The sequence below is a fragment of the Hemicordylus capensis genome, chromosome 4 (genome assembly GCF_027244095.1).
Source record: "Hemicordylus capensis ecotype Gifberg chromosome 4, rHemCap1.1.pri, whole genome shotgun sequence".
NCBI classification, from domain to species: domain Eukaryota; kingdom Metazoa; phylum Chordata; class Lepidosauria; order Squamata; family Cordylidae; genus Hemicordylus; species Hemicordylus capensis.
In genome coordinates, this window is record NC_069660.1 from 160,809,526 (window position 1) to 160,826,132 (window position 16,607).

The 16,607-nt window shown below is 40.8% G+C and overlaps 1 protein-coding gene and 1 long non-coding RNA gene across 9 annotated transcripts in view; one reads left to right on the forward strand and one right to left on the reverse strand.

Moving 5' to 3' along the window:
• Positions 1 to 16,607, reverse strand: part of RABGAP1L (RAB GTPase activating protein 1 like) — a 301,913-nt gene that overhangs the window by 160,186 nt on the left and 125,120 nt on the right. The gene's annotated exons all lie outside the window — the stretch shown is intronic.
• LOC128322465 (uncharacterized) lies at positions 2,399 to 16,038 on the forward strand. The gene is made up of 3 exons (XR_008305733.1): positions 2,399 to 2,475; positions 12,441 to 12,583; positions 15,840 to 16,038. It is a non-coding gene; the product is annotated as an uncharacterized LOC128322465 (long non-coding RNA).

Consider the following 16,607-nt stretch of genomic DNA (forward strand, 5'->3'; position numbering starts at 1 on the left):
GCAGGGAGGAATGCTGCCACCCCGAAACCTTTCTAAAAAACAGAGCGCCGGCCGGGGGGAAAGTGGCAGAAGGGATAAGTGCAACGGCCCAGCCCTTAAAGGGAGACCCCCACCGGAATCGAACTGTGCCTCCGCAGTTCTGTGAACATCACTACACACTACCCAGCTCAAGTTTAAAAATATATTATTCTAAAAAACAAACCAATAGTAGCGCATGATCTTACAAGGCACATGGGGAAGAGCTTTGCAAGTAATTCTCCAGAACTACTTAAACAAAACTGAAGCCGCTTCTAAATATATGAAATTCATTAAGAAATATGGGCTGCACATAGAATAAGGATCTGGGGGAAATAGGGGAACCTGGGAGTAAAGCAAGATACAAAGGAATTCAAAAGAAAATAAAAAAGAACATTAACTACAGTGAGGGAAATAAGTATTTGATCACCTGCTGATTTTGTCCGTTTGCCCTCTGACACAGAAATGACCAGGCTATAATTGGAATGGTAGGTTTATTGTAGCTGTGAGAGACAGAATAACAACAAACAAAGAGGAGTGGAACAACATCCCTTCTGGGTTGTGTGCAAACCTGGTGGCCAACTACAAGAAACGTCTGACCTCTGTGATTGCCAACAAGGGTTTTGCCACCAAGTACTAAGACATCTTTTGTGAAGGGATCGAATACCTCACTACAATGCAAATCCATCGCTGACTTTTGGGCACTGGGCTTTTGAGGGTTTGTTTGTTGTTATTCTGTCTCTCACAGCTACAATAAACCTACCATTCCAATTATAGCCTGGTCATTTCTGTGTCAGAGGGCAAATGGACAAAATCAGCAGGGGATCAAATACTTATTTCCCTCACTGTAACTACCACTGAGTTTTACTTTAGTCTAGCAGTAGGCAGATCCTTGGCTGAGAGAGCATATACAGCTGCTCCCTTTCTGGACACTAGTAGCAGCTGGAGACATGGTACCTGGTTAATTGGCAACCAACGAAATTGGTTTTTGATTTTAATTATGATGTATTTTTTATTTTGGTGTAAACCTCCCTGAGCCATTTTAGGAAGAGTGGTATAGAAATTGAATAAACAAATAAAATAAACTTATGACTGTACTGGTACTCAATACTGTACTGAGGGCACCTATTTAATTGTGATTAAAGAGGGGGAAGGCTTTCCCACTCTTCCAGAGATAGCGCTGGGATCCAATGGAAAGAACCAGCTTATCTCTGATGTAAGACTGGTCTTAGGCCAATCTAGAATAGGCTCGTCCCTTAGGGCAGAGTGGATGCTCCCCCCCCCCGCCAAATCAGCCCCCATCAATTTCAACTTATTTTGTGTTTGTGCTGTCCTTCCCTGCAGCCTGCCTAGCCACGTTGCAGTGTTTACATAGAGTGGGTGATGGTAGTAGGCTCCATTGAACAAGCTGAGCATCTGCCTGATAAAGAAATGTTTAATCCAGGTTCACAAATAAGTGTATAAAAGTTTGGTTCATGCTCAAACAGAATGTAGAGCCAGTAGGCCTGAACAAGATTATTCAATGCAAGGACGTGAGGCCCATCAGCCATGAGGTAAAAAAATACCATAGTCTGACAGGAGATAATGTATGTATGTTACCAGGGTCATGAGACAAATTCCTCACTCAGCAGAAAGAAACATAGCTGGCACCAGAAGATACCGATAAGGAGTAGGGTCAGCAGAAAGGCCAAACAGTAACTCATGACAAAGGGTCTAATTGGCACCACAGGAAAACATATGTTAATTACAAATGACATGTATTGATTGATTTACTTATTTGCTTGCTTATTTTTAATCTGTATAAACTGGCAACTGTGTATCTTAAGTGTGGTGTGTGTCAGACTCCAGACTTGTACTCTCCCTTCATGATCATGAATATAAGCTAAATAAAATTGGCATTTTGTCAAGTTGTGAACCAAATGAACTTTCTAATCATAATCTATTTTCAAAAAAGCACAAGACAGAAAACCACACAAGTAATTCAACAGAAGCTACCAGTGATTTAAACAATACTATAATTTTTTTCAAAAGCTATTTTGACAATATCTTGTAATTATTTATTTAAAATGTGTATCCCATTCCTTTAAATTCAAGGCAGCTTCCAAACACACACCATTAAAATACAATAAAAACACAGATTACAAGTTTAATAAAATCAGTAATATGGGACACAGCATGGAAAAGAGAAAACAATGGGAGAAGATAGCAAGTGGTTTTAAACCTGGCATGTAAACTATTCAGGGTAGATACCAGGCAAACATCTGGGAGGAGGTTGCACAACCTGGACAACGGCCTTCAAAAGCGACCTTAAATGATCAGGCAGGTTTATATATGGGAGTAGCCAGGAGAACTTTAGTTACTGAGGCTCCAAACTGTAAATGGCTTTTAAAAAGTCAAGCAACACTTGATTTCATCTAGAAAAATACAGGAAGTCAGCAGATATTTTTTCACACTGGCAAGGTAAGTTCTCTGATTATATCTAGTCAACCTAGCTGCAATATTTTGCACCTCCTTTGAATTGTCTTCAAAAAGCAGCTCCATAGTTTAACCTGGATTTTACCAGGACACGAATAGTGATGGCCAGGCTACCCTTAATTCTGAGTGACACCAACAGGAAACTAGAAGCATCTTACAAAAGATATTGTAGCCGTTTTTTCTACAACATTAACCCTTTAAACAAACTACTCTCTGTGTATTCAGAACAGCCTGATAAATTGTCTACCATCTAATTCTCAGTTGTTTCAGCTGAGGTGGTCTCTCCCTGCCCTTACTGCCACCCCAGGACTACTGGGGATCCATTTTGTCCTGAGGCAAAGAGGCATAAAAACAAGAAGGATGGAATTGTTGCCTTTGAAACTGTATTTAAACTGCTTCAAAAGGCCTGACCTGAATACAATATACAAATACCAGAAAGAAAGAACACACACACACACACACACACACTTCCACAACTATATCTGTGTCCATACTGAAAGGGAGTATAATATTCAAAGGTGTGATTTTAAAATTCCAGTTGAATTCAAGTAACACATATTGAACAGAAATTTGAGGAGCCTCTGATAGTGGGGGTGGGGGGGAGATGGAGGACAAAAGTTGACATCTAAATTTTTTTTAGCAAAATAGTTCATTTCCATCCACAAATTAATAATTTGTTGTGATTTTACTTGTCACCAAAGACAGGAACAACATATATTAGACAGGAATGTGTCTCAACAGATTATAGGTTAAGAGTAACAACACTAAAATAAAGATAAAAATCTGCAGTCTGCTTTCATCCAAGGCTGGTTATATTATGTAAAATAAATGTCAATAAGCCTGCAGAGAACTCTGGTTGCAAATTTTATATACTACAAAACAAGTATCGCATTCGGCCAACAGATGGTACAAAACCTTTATCAAAACTACTGAAGTTGAACTTGACACAATGCTAATTAGTAGAATACACTCTATTTTCCTTCTAGTTTGCAACGTGTCAAAATCCATGGAGGTACTGTATTACTCACTTAGCAAATAAGGTTGTTTTAATAAGATTCACTGTATGTGAGAAAGAATGTCAACACTTGTGCACATTTTAAAAACAGAAGTATAGCTTTGATTTTCATTCTTTAAAAACAAAGGCTTAGACAGGTGTGTGTGTGTGTGGGGGGGGTTGTTGGATGAGCAAAACAAAGTACGTTACACATTATTTCACTGTCAGTCAGAGGCCTATCTAGGGAAAATAGCACCTAGGGCAAGCACTGAAATTGCACCCCTGTCCAAACTTCTGATGCCCATCTTTCAGATAACTTTACCATAATATCAGCTCAAAAATACAAGTCAAGCTCGTTAATCTTTAAATTAACAAATTAATAATCTAATATAATCTTAATGCATATTCAGAGACAGATGTGAGTTTCTTTTTAGAAAATAGGTACACACTGTAATAGGTACACACTTCTCATAATGCTGTTTCATTTGGGCAGCTGGGCCTTGCATTTCTTTGTTGCACTGTTTGCATTTCACGCACATGCCTGTCTTACCCACAAAAACCTCATTAAAAGGTTCCCAAATGGGGTCTCTTTCACAGCTTGCTGCCATGTTAGGTGTTTCCTTTCTACAGTGGAGGATACACTCCAAAATCATTTCCTCAGGATTGCATGACTAATTTGTTCACTTGTTTTCCCTTTCTATTCCCCACCCCCATCTCTTGCATTTATAATAATTTATAACTTTTCCTCACTCAGGTCTACTCCATCATCCCAAATCCTCAATTAATTTGTTGACCATCTTTGTCACTGAACTTTGGGGGTGGCAGGGAAGGGCTTGACTGTGTATGTGTGGTGCATGTACACCACCTGCAGAATAGGACTGATCAGGACAATTATCTCTTATCCTCATATACTGCTCTTAAAATGTTCATATAATATAATGAGCTTATGATTATTATGCATGATGATATCTTTGACCTAGGTTCTTTTTTTTAACAAATTTTAAAAAATGAAATCAAAATTAAATTTAAAAAATCAATTCAATTTTTAAAAAATCAGATTTAAATTTTAAAAAATCAGATTTTTGATTTTTTAAAAATCCATTTTTCTCAACCCTGATTAAAACAGAATGACAATGACAGTTTCCAATACAGAAGGACTTTGTACTCTGTGGTATTTAAGCATTTAAGTTTGGCAACTAAAAGGGGTCCTCTGTTGGAAATTGTGGTTTGCAGCATTTGTGTACGGAATATTTTTTCCATACAAAGCTAAGTCCCATTTCCCTAGAACCTGAAGGAACTAATGGAATTATCATTTGCCTGTTGCATAGCTTGTTTATTATTCTAAACAGCCTTCTGGCCCTCTTATCATGGAGTCTGATGAATGCTATAAGTTGAAAGCATCTATTCTTCCTTTCTCTCCCTCTCTAGAGGGAGAGAAAGGGGAATAGACACTTTTAGGCAGCAAACACTGCCTGAAATAAACAAGTGTTTGCTGGGAGTGGTGCAGCCGGGCGCCTCTCCGACCACAGTTGAGGCGGGGGGTGGGGCATGGCAGGCACTTTGTGCCCCCCTGCTATGGCTCCCAGGGCACGTGCCCTGCCTGCCCTACCCTCATTACGCCCCTGCTGTCAGTTTACCAACAAAACACTGCTTGAACTAAGGATAGAGAATTTACAGTGTTAACTTCTAAAAAAGTATGTATTTTACTTTTGTTACATCTCACCTACTTCCCACCCACCCCAAAAACAAGAGGGGAGGGTGAGAGGCAGAGTAAGGAGAAGAAAATGTTCCCTCCTTTTACCCTCCCTCCACATGCCTGAGTTAACTAAGGAAATATATATCTCAGCATTTGAGCACAGAGGTTATCTGCACTGATTTGCTTTAGATGTGCACTCAAAAGCACATCTAAGTGCACATTTTAAAGTAATATAGTGTGGAAACAATGCACCTGCACTCAATGCACATTCAATTTACCTCAGTGGTCCTTTAAACTGCACAGGAGTATCCCCATTAGCAATTTAATGGATTCTATTGAAAGGAGGGAGTTGCATTTAGAGAATACATGCATGTGTTCACAGATTCTCCAAGGTCAATTTTTCCCCCACTCTATATTTTTAACTGGGCAAATACTCCTCATAGTTTAAAGAATAATTTGCAAGATGGTAAATCCAGGTGAGAGGAGAGCTGGTCTTGTGGCAGCAAGCATGACTTGTCCCCATAGCTAAGCAGGGTCCACCCTGGTTGCATTTGAATGGGAGACCACATATGAGCACTGTAAGATATTCCTCTCAGGGATGGAGCTGCTCTTGGAAGAGCAGAAGGTTCCAAATTCCCTCCCTGGCTTCTCCAAGATAGGGCTGAGAGAGATTCCTGCCTGCAACCTTGGAGAAGCTGCTGTCAGTCTGTGAAGACAATACTGAGCTAGATAGACCAATGGTCTGACTCAGTATATGGCAGCTTCCTATGTTTAAGCTGTAGACTTCAGCCCAGCTCCAGATAGCAAAGATTTGTACCTATCTGTGGTCTTTGCTGCCGATTTTTGCTAATAGCACAAGGTCAATGTAGAAGCACAGCCATTAGCCCTTGTCAGTTTGAGGGTACTGAAGTCTGTTTTAAAAAGCAGGATTTTCCTACGTACTTCAAGGTTACATCGAGTCTGAAGGGACCCCTTCCAATCTAGTGCCGGCTTATTTTAGGATCTACCAAGTCACCTAACTTTACTAATAAGTGAGACAGTTATTAAGGACTCTATTGTGAATATGAGACAATATTTACCAGTGTGTGTATTTTTCTCATTATACAAGTTGCTTCTAAACAGTGGTAAAAACCGTGTTAAACCTGATATACAATGGATAGATGAGGGCAGTAGGAAATGTTTTTGAGTTGATAGAGGTGGAATAGAGATGGAGAAGACTTTCATGCATCTTCTCTCATATCCAAATGAGGCGTCACCGCTCAGGACGTAGCAATGGATAATTATCAGTGGAACAATTCAGAACAGGACAAACTGATGTTTGGTTCAGGTTCAGCTGAGACTGAAACCTCTCCACTTTGGTTCTGTTAACTGCATCAAATACTTGCAATTCACTTGGGGTGGAGGTGTTAACTGATCAACCAATCTTTACTGATAGTCACAAACAACCCCAATACAGATCGAACAAAAGAAAACAAGTGTGTGAACATAATACAATATGCACAACTGGCATAAGAACTTTACCTAATAGTATCAATCAATACTATACAGAATGAGTTTAAACCCCTATACATAACCTGTACCAGCTATGAGGAAACTAGTATCTGTTGTCTAATTTTACTATCAATCATACAGAACTTAGCAACAAATTTCTAATTAGACAGCAAAAAACTTGCATAAAGTAAATCCGTGTTGCCTGGTTACTTTAAATTAAAAGCGAAGATATGTAATGCTGACGAAAGTCCTGTAATAAGATCTGAGATGTGATTTCAATGGTGCCTGTTGCACAAGGACAAGGTCATTGAGTATATGGGATTTTTCTGAATTTTCCTTCCAGATCTGATGTGGGTGACGAATTAAAAATGAGCTAATGTAAACATCCTGCTATATTTTGGAACTGTAATTTGAGTTAAGTATCTAGCAGGATTAGAACTAAGAGGTTGGTTTCCGAGAAAAACTCCCTTGGAAATCAAGGATTGTTCTGTTTGCCCATCCAAATCTAAAACACATTGTCTAAGTTTCATTTTGAAGAGGTGTTATGAATGGTGGCTAACCACTCTGTTTTCCACTATAGTCAAAAGACTTTCCCCCTCCCCTCACCCAAGCCACAGTGGAGGTGGAAGAATACGTCAGGCAGAAAATACTTATCCTGTTCTAGGCCAGCCTGGAGGAAAGGGTAACCAGGTTCCTTCTGTGTTTCTCTTCCCCATGCTCCTCCCCAAAAGTCTTGCCAGTGGGAAGAGAGCAAGAACATTTTTTTTTAAGAAATAAGTGAAAGCAGGGAAGGAAAGCTCTGGCAAGATCCCTCAAACCCTGCTTCAGCCCACAAAACAATCAGTCTGGGAATCCTTCCTCTGATAGAGTTCAAAGCTGAACCCTGGCTTCCAATCAGGAGAAGGTGCTTTCCCAGATATTAAGACTACCCACGGGTTCCAGGAGGAAAAAAGTGACACCCTTTCCAAAATCCAGGGAAGATAATACACTAATTCTTTGTATAGGAGACCCTAGTTATCCATTGTTTTGCAGATCATGGTTTCATGTATCTGTGGATATGAATATGAAGAATATTTATGTAATGCTTTTCAACAAAAGTTCCCAAAGTGGTTTATGTAGAAATAAAGTGGCCATTTTATTTATTTCTATATAAACTGCTTTGGGAACTTTTGGTTGGTAGGTAGGTAGGTAGGTAGGTAGGTAGGTAGGTGTGTATGTATATATTCGTAGAGCTTCCTGCCTCCTCGAAGCAAACCTTGTGAGAACCCTGGTCATGCCTTTGAAATGTGATGGGAATGGATGTTTCTTTAACTGCAGCAGGAAATATAAGCAATTTTTGCCTATCCGCAGTTCCTGAGTAGCTAGATATTACTTCTGCTGTCATTTCCAGCTGCCATTTTGAAGCGCAGAGCCATTTTGTGGCTCTTTTCTGTTTAAAAAAAGATTAAAACAAAAAATAAGAGTATTTGGGGGGCATTCCTGGAGACCAAGGTACTATGCTTGTATCCTTATCTCTGCCTCCTCCATGTTTTTTTAGTGTTTTTTTTAGCTCCAGGAACCTACCCACCCCACACACCCATAGGATTGAGGTCTCTTTATTCGTGGTTTCATTATCCACAGAAATTAGCAGGAACAGAACCCCTGTGAATAATGAGGGCCACCTGTACAACTTGCAAACTTTCTCTCAGGAAACCTAGTTCATTTTTCAGAAGTGTATGCATTTAATTTAAATATTCACACCTAATTGCATGGGAGTCATAACATTTGCCAAGGCAGTAAATGCAAGCATTTCAAACATACAAGCTATAGATAGTAACCAGACTATGATCAAGCATCCTTAAAATCAATTAGACAAGTTAGTCATGACAAACTTCAGTCTTGTTAATTTCAACAGCATTTAGCGGTGACTAGCAGATTCTGGATGTTAGTCTATGTTAGAAAACCAATAGTGTGGAGCAAAAACTGTAGGGGGTGCAAAAAATATTTAAAAACGAGGAAGGTGGATGCTTGCTTCTTGCACCCCACCCAAACTGAGAGTCATCAGAAATCCCTAATTCTGCACTTTAAGGTATTCTCAAATCTACATGGTGTGTTGCAATTAAAATTCGCTGTACCACAGTTGCTATGGAAGCAGAACTTCCACAGAACAATAATATTCTCCAGGCTCAGTCATGAATAGTGCTACCATGCTGAACTTGAAAGGCTGATGAGAGCAGGGCGGCGGAGAAAGGATGGAGGGTTTTTCTCCCAAAATAAAAATAGTTCGGGTTCTCTCCCCCTCCCCAACAACTACCTATCTACACAGTTCCCAAAACCAGATATCTCTAGAATTGGGGATTCTCTTTATCCCTCTAGTAACTAAAAACATCTTCAATAACCATTTCAACAGCACTCACATCAGGCAGATCGGTTATGAGCTATAAATAGCATGCTCTGTCATCTGCCTTTCTATTCAATTGTGTTCATACTTCACTGGTGCCAGGTCCGGTACAGTACATCCAGCAGCAACAAATGATAAAAGTGCAAGATAAGTGCTTCCTACAATAATTAACCACTTTGATATTCACTGGTAATGTTAAAAAAACCTTTCAGAATATCAACATTAGAAATCAAATTTAATAACCTGTCTTTAAAAGATTTAAAATGCACCTGTGCTTGCTCAGAATCCACTACTATTGGTAAACACAACACAACAAGCACAACTAGCAATACTGTAGCTCTTCTTGGAATAGAAATGTTTATATTATATTCGTTTCAAAATGCATAAGCCACTTTTTGGCCAAATTCCCTAAATTTGTTTATGTATGAACCACCTAACACCTAGATCTCAAAGTGGTGCACACAACATATACAGTGCTGTCAAGTCTCCCGTTTCAGCCGGGAAACTACCGTATTTTACCCCTCTTTCCCGCCGTCCTCCCGTATTAGTATTTTCCCGGAAATCTCCTGTATTATATAATTTTTTAAAAATCCTCTCTGCAACTCCAAACTGAACTCTGTCAGTGATCGTGGTGGAGATGGGCGAGCCCCGGCCGCCCTATTCCCGCCCTCCATGCGCCCAGCCAATCAGGTTCGGTTCTGTAAGAGCGCAGACAGGGCCAGAGGTGGAGTGGGCGGGGATTCAGCTGCTCACGTGACTGCAGTGAAGGCAGGATGCGGGCGGCCAGCAAGATGGCGAAGGTCTCGGAGCTATACGATGTGACTTGGGAAGGTAACGCGTGTGGGAGCGGGGCGGGGAAGATGAGGGGTGCCCGGGGCGACGGTCACGAGCCCCATGTTGGAGCTGGGGGTCCTGCCGATTCTGGGGTGCGACCTGGGGCAGTGGTAGGAGCCCCTTCCCTGCCCTGCCTCTCGCCTCTTAAGCTTCAACCGTCCCTTGCCCCGCACACGCCCGCAGCTGGGCATGTAGCCCCGCGCTGGGCGTCCTCTCAAGCCCAGTCCACGTTTCTTTATGGGGGGAGTGGGAGTGGGAGTTATAATCCATCTTGGTTATTGCAGGTATTGAACCTGGAGGCTTCATAGATAGACACAGGAAACTGCCTTACACCAAGTTTGATCTTAGCTCAGGTTCATATGCACTGATTGGCAGAGGCTCTCCACGGTTTCAGGCAGGAGTCTCTCCTATTTCTGCCTGGAGGTGCTGCCAGGGATTGAACCTGGAACTTTCTTAATTCAAGCAAATGTTCTGCCACTGAGCTCCTGCCCTATCCACAACATGTAGCTGGTTTACTTGGCTGCCTTCTGTGTTCCTCCTCCTCAACATGGTTCTCCCAGATTCATTTCCTAAAAAATCTTTTGAGTTAACCCCTCAACCATCATTCCCAACTGAATAAGCACAACTGGACATCATTGGCTCTCTTTGTCTCCCTTTTCTCTGTTGTTGTTGTTGTTGTTATTATTATTTTACATTTATATCCTGCTCTTCCTCCAAGGAGCCCAGAGCAGTGTACTACATACTTGAGTTTCTCTTTCACAACAACCCTGTGAAGTAGGTTAGGCTGAGAGAAGTGACTGGCCCAGAGTCACCCAGCTAGTTTCATGGCTGAATGGGGATTTGAACTCGGGATTCTGATCACCTAATTGTAGTTAGTAAGTGGTTGACAAGTGGTTATTTTAGATTTCTTGTACACCTATCTTAAAATTTGAGAGATACTGGAGCTTGGTTGTGGTGGTGGGATGGCTCGCGGCGGGTGTCAGAAAATTTCCCTTATTTTCAAATCCAAAACTTGACAGGTATGAACATATAAAATAAATAAAAATCAAAAACAATCCAAACAATTTAAATTTTTAATGGTTAAAAAACACATTTTAAAAATATTTTAAAATAATTTTAGTAAAAGGCCTGAGAAAACAGATGCGCCTGAAGTGATTTTTTTTTTTTTTTTTAAGCAGTCAGATATGGAGAAGCTCCTGTACTGAGAGGGAAAACATTCCAAAGTCCTGGGGCAGCCACAAAGAAGACTCAATTCCACTTTACCACCAAATAAGCCGGTGGCATCCGTAACCAAATCTCTCCATGTAATCTCAGTAAGCAGCAGGGTTCATGACACAGAAGGCACTCTGTTATAGAGCTATGTTAAGGGCTTTATAGGTAATAACCAGCCCTTACGGGAAGCATATTGGCAGGCAGTGCAGCTCTTCTAGAATTTGTGTTATATGGTTTCTTCGGGGGATCCCAGAGACTAATCTGGGTGCTGCATTCTGTACAAATTGCAGTTTCCAAACTACAAACAAAGGCAGCCACACAAAAGACACATTACACAAGTCTTGCCTGGAATACAAATACGACAAATATTATTATTATATTATGTAGTGACCAGTCTCTGTTCCCTCTAGAGCAGGCCTGCTCAACTTAGGTCCCCCCAGCTGTTTTTGGACTACAACTCCCATAATCCCCTGCCACAGTGGCCAATAGCCAGGGATTAGGAGAGTTGTAGTCCAACATCTGCAGGATGACCGCAGTTGAGCAGCCCTGCTCTAGAGGGCTGACAAGAAGGGAACCCCTGTCTTGACTGACAGCCTGGTGACCTCCAGGGCTCAACCAATCAGTCCACCAGGTGGGTGAGACATGAGAGCTGCAGGGGGATTCTGGGAACAAGAAAGGAAGTCCAGTCAAAGAGTGCAGATTAGCATGAGGTCTGCTGCCTCATGGTGTCATGCCCCCATCCTCAGATAGCAAAGAGGAAGGGAAGGCTGGCAGGGGAACCTGAAGGGCAGAGCCCAGCTGTCAGCCCACAGCAGATACCTGAGGCAGGTCCAGTTGAAGCTTCAGGACAATCAGACGTAGCAGACAGGAAATGGAAAGAAGAACATTGAGGCACCTTTGCGTCCTCGAAAGGGGAGACTGATTAGATGCAGGCAACAGGTGGAAGAACTTAGAAGACGACGACTGCTTTACAAACCAGAAAAATCCTGAATCTGTGTCAGCTGGTCAAAGGCAGAGAACAATTAGGACTGGCTATAAATCAAGCCCGAAGGCCGCAGCTAGATGCTGGAAGCATCAGGTCTCTTTGAGCCTGCTACAGCCAAGCCTCTGACTCAGACAAAACCCCAGGTTTGTGCTGGCCTCTAGAGACCCAGGCTTTTCCTGCTACTACTCTGCTACTTGACTGAGTCCTGACAGCTGCCTTAGCTGCAATGGCTCACCCGGGAACGCCTTGCACTCCTTTTGCTCTGGAACTGTGCTATCTGGTGAGCGGACTAAGTTTTCGGGGGAGACTGTCTAAACCTGATACTGTAGTAAAGTATTCTCTTGTGTTTTCTTTGCAGACGGGGGGGGGGGAAGACTTCAAGGAGCTGCCTGCGACCTTGACTTGGACACCAGATGGACAGGCTTCTGATACATGGCAGAGCTTTAGGATAATTTCTCAGGGTGAGAGATCTGCAGTCTAATGATTCTCATCAGTAGTTTGGTGAGTTCAAGGAAAAAGAAGCCAGGGCTTTGGCTTCGGGAATTTAATCAAGGGAAAAGTTTGTTTAGTCCAACTTCGCGTTGGGGATTTTATTTTGCTTTCTGTGTGGTGCTTTTACATTTTCCTAAATATCTGTTCTTTGCAACCAAACAACTAAGATTTCAAAGTGTGCCACCTTAGAACAAGCAAGGTGTACTGAAGCATTTTTGTAACCAGGTTAAACATTTTTAAGTGAATCTAAAAAGCTAAAAGCCTCAGATGGAACTAGTCTGTAGTAATTTTAATAAAAAGTTTTTCCCATCTCTGTTCTTTACTTTTTACCATCCTCCCAGGGCTGTTTATCAACCCAGCAGGAGAAGAGGGGACCATAAGGGGAATTTCTCTGGTGCAAAACTTGTCTCCATGAGAGCTTGGCCAAATTAACAATTAACTCCACGTGCAGGCAGTCGCCTGGGAGAACAATTGGTTTCATTCTTGCCCATTAGCAAGGGGAAGCAAAGTGAGACAAGGATTGTTGGTCCTCCAATCCCTATTAAGAACAAAATTTTAAAAGGCGACCTGATGGCAGAGAGATTAACCTACCAGAACTTCTGGGTTTACCAGAATCTTTTTTTTAACTTTTGGGTCTTGATGGATAGCGCAAGTTGCTCTCCCCCTGCTAAATACACGAGAATAACTACTTTAGAAAGGTTTCTCTTTGCTCAGTTAGCAGGGGTGCACATTACCAGCATATGTACCACTGTTTTGAGATAGTTTACCTCCAAAAATGGGCATAGTAGGCATATCAGCTGAAGCTGATAGAAAATACTCCTGGCCACTGCCTCAGTCTGAGAAACCAGGGTGAGTTTTGGGTCCAGGAGAACTCCAAGCTACATACCTATTCTTTCTGGGGGAGTGTAACCCAATCCAGAACAGGCAGATCTAAACCATCTCCTGAGTCCTGACCCCCCCCCACCCCCCACCCCACCAACCATAACTTCTGTCCTATTTGGATTCAGCCTCAGGTTGTTATCCCTCATCTAGAAGGCATTTAGGGAAGATATGTCATTTCCTAATGAAGATGATATGGATAAAGAGATTCTGGAGTCATCAGCATATTCATAACACTCTGCAACAAATCCCCGATGATCTCTCCCAGTGGTTTCATATAGATGTTAAAAAGCATTGGAAACAGTGTGGAGCCTTGTGTAACTCCATGCAGCAACTCTTGCTTTGCAGAGCAACAGTCTCCAAGTGACACCATCTAAAATGGAATAACTTGAGCAAGGAAAAATCTCAGTAGTGAACAATTTTACAAATATGGTGGCTATATACCCCTTTTCCACAAAAGTTCCCAAAGCGGTTTACATAGATTTCTTTTTTTTTAATCAATTCAACTTTTCAACTTTTAATCAACTGATTTCTTTTTGTGGTGATGGTGGTCTAGTATAATGAGGATATCAGTTGATTAAATATCCTTAATGAGAATTTTGCTTGATACTTGACTTGTCTTTTTAATAATATTAATAAGTAGATTACTCATTTCTCCTGAGGGACATGATTTCCAGGTTTTTGTTGTGTGTTTTTTAATCCTTTTGGCTCCTCTTATAGTTCTGAGAATTTTTTGTTTTCACTGGACACAAAGATTTATTAAAGATAAGTAAATCTTTAGTGTTCCTGGAGATATGAGAATAACCTGACTGGCTCAAAAACTAGAAAGCAAAATTGAAAAGCACTTCTACATTTGTCATTATTTGAAGCGTGTAGGGTTTGTTAGGTCAGTGTGTCAGGTTTGCTCAACTGATCTGATGACTTAGTTGGCGTAAGGAGATTTACAGCACTTCCTCATATGGCACAGATTGTTTCTCAAATGTGAAAAGTCAAAGAACTGTAGTTCATGGTAACACAGGCACAGTCACCTAGTATTACAGAACCAGCCCATGAACATATGGACATTTCCTATCCTTACATTAAATCATTTGCTTCTGTTAGTTTTACATGCTCATGCTTAGTGATAATTTATTTATTCAAAGGCATGATAATCTGGATCAGTCAAATTAGTTCCTGTTCACTGTTGCAGATTCATATTGTGTTGAAGGACCTATATGCAAATTGTTGACTAATAAGTGCAGTTGGTATAGTTTGAAGAATACAAAATTTAAGTTATAGAAATTATTCTAAGTAGTTTAGGATATTTATCTTCTCTGGCCCAGTCATGAAATTTTTATTTTTAAAAAATCTTGATCTTCTCTCTCTCACTCTGGAATTAGTTTATGTCTCTCAGAAATAGTTGCTAGAACCAGCAACAGTTCTAGAGATACTTTAGGTCAAATAATGATTTCTTCTCATGCTCTAGATGTCTTATTTCTGGTAACACACCTTTGTGTAGCATGTGTGTAGTTCAAACTCCATTGTTACTTCTTTACAATCAATTAGCGGCTTCTAGGAAAGGGAGTGTATGCTAAACTATTGGAAAAGATCTAGAGGATTAGAAATAGGTCAGCTTGAAAATAGCTAATTAAAAAGGGTACACCACAGTATATTAATTATCTTAATGCTACTGCGTAGGAAATGCAAGCGTGTTCAGCTTGATTTAGTGAGCAGCTTTTTCAAAAACGGTGAATCAGAAGAGTGTAGGCAGCATGGTTTTCTTTTCAAGAAGGCTTTCAAGATCTACTGTACCGATTTTGCTGCTTTAGTATCCAAAGAAAATTAGATGCATGCTTTGGATTCTATCCACCTAAAATTGCCTTGAATTTGAGCTTGGAACCATCTGTCATTCGCTGTGATGATGTTTTAAACAACTTTTTTTGCAGCTTTCCCAACTTTTAAGGACAAATGACCTTAAAACAGTGGTACATATGCTGGTAACCTCTAGGCTTGATTACTGTAATGCACTCTACATGGGGCTGCCTTTGTATGGAAACTACAATTGGTACAGAATGCGGCAGCCAGATTGGTCTCTGGGGTTACCCGAAGGGATCACATAACACGCATTCTAAAAGAACTGCACTGGCTACCAATATGTTTCCGAACGAAATACAAAGTGCTGGTTATTGCCTAAAAAGCCTTTAACGGCTTAGGTCCAGGGTACTTAAGAGAGCACCTTCTGTCATGAACCCTGTGGCCTATTAAGATCATCTGGAGAGGTCCAGTTACAGTCACCACCAACTTGTTTGGTGGCAACCCGGGACCGAGCCTTCTATGTGGCTGCCTCAGGGCTTTGGAACACACTCCCTGATGAAATAAAAGCATCTCCTTCTCTGTTTGTTTTTAGGAGGATCCTGAAGACGTACCTATTTTCCCAGGCTTTTAACTGAAATCTAATTTTTAAATGTTAATGTGTTTTGATCTATTGTGATTTTTATCTGTTTTATGAATTTTAAATATTTTATATTATGTTTTAATCTGAACACCGCCTAGAGATTTCTGTATTAAGAGGTATAGACATTCAATAAAATAAATAATAAAATGTATTCTTTGTAGCAGCTTACAATTTCTAAGACTTTATTGGGGCATATAAACTTAAACAGAGAATAATGTTCCTTGTCTGCACAGGAAAATGAGTTGAAAAAATAGTTGTAGAGCTATGAATGTTATATTCTTGTTAAGGGTTGTTCCAGGATAATCATTATTTTGGTTTCATTGTATTGTCTGAACTTCCTTGGCTTGAGGGTACATTGCATTGTCTGGGTTCTGTCAGGGGAGAAGAGGTAAGCCTACGAGGGGGATCTAAATACTGACCTAAATCCTGCCTTAGACTGGAAGGATTGGTGGGGATGATCCGGTTAACAACAAAACTCTGTCTACAAGACCACAGCCTTAACACTTGATGTGTGACTAGCCCAGGGATTTAAAATCACAGTTTTTATACTCAACAATACTATTCTTTCTGGATTGTATTATAACTACAGTGTATTGGTTCCAGGTAGTGATCTGTTCAATTACCTGCTTGGTTACAGCCTTGAACCATGCCCTTGCTCAAGAGCAGCAGTTAACCAATCTAATTTATCCAGGGGTCCCTCCTCTGATAAGCTGCCTTGGG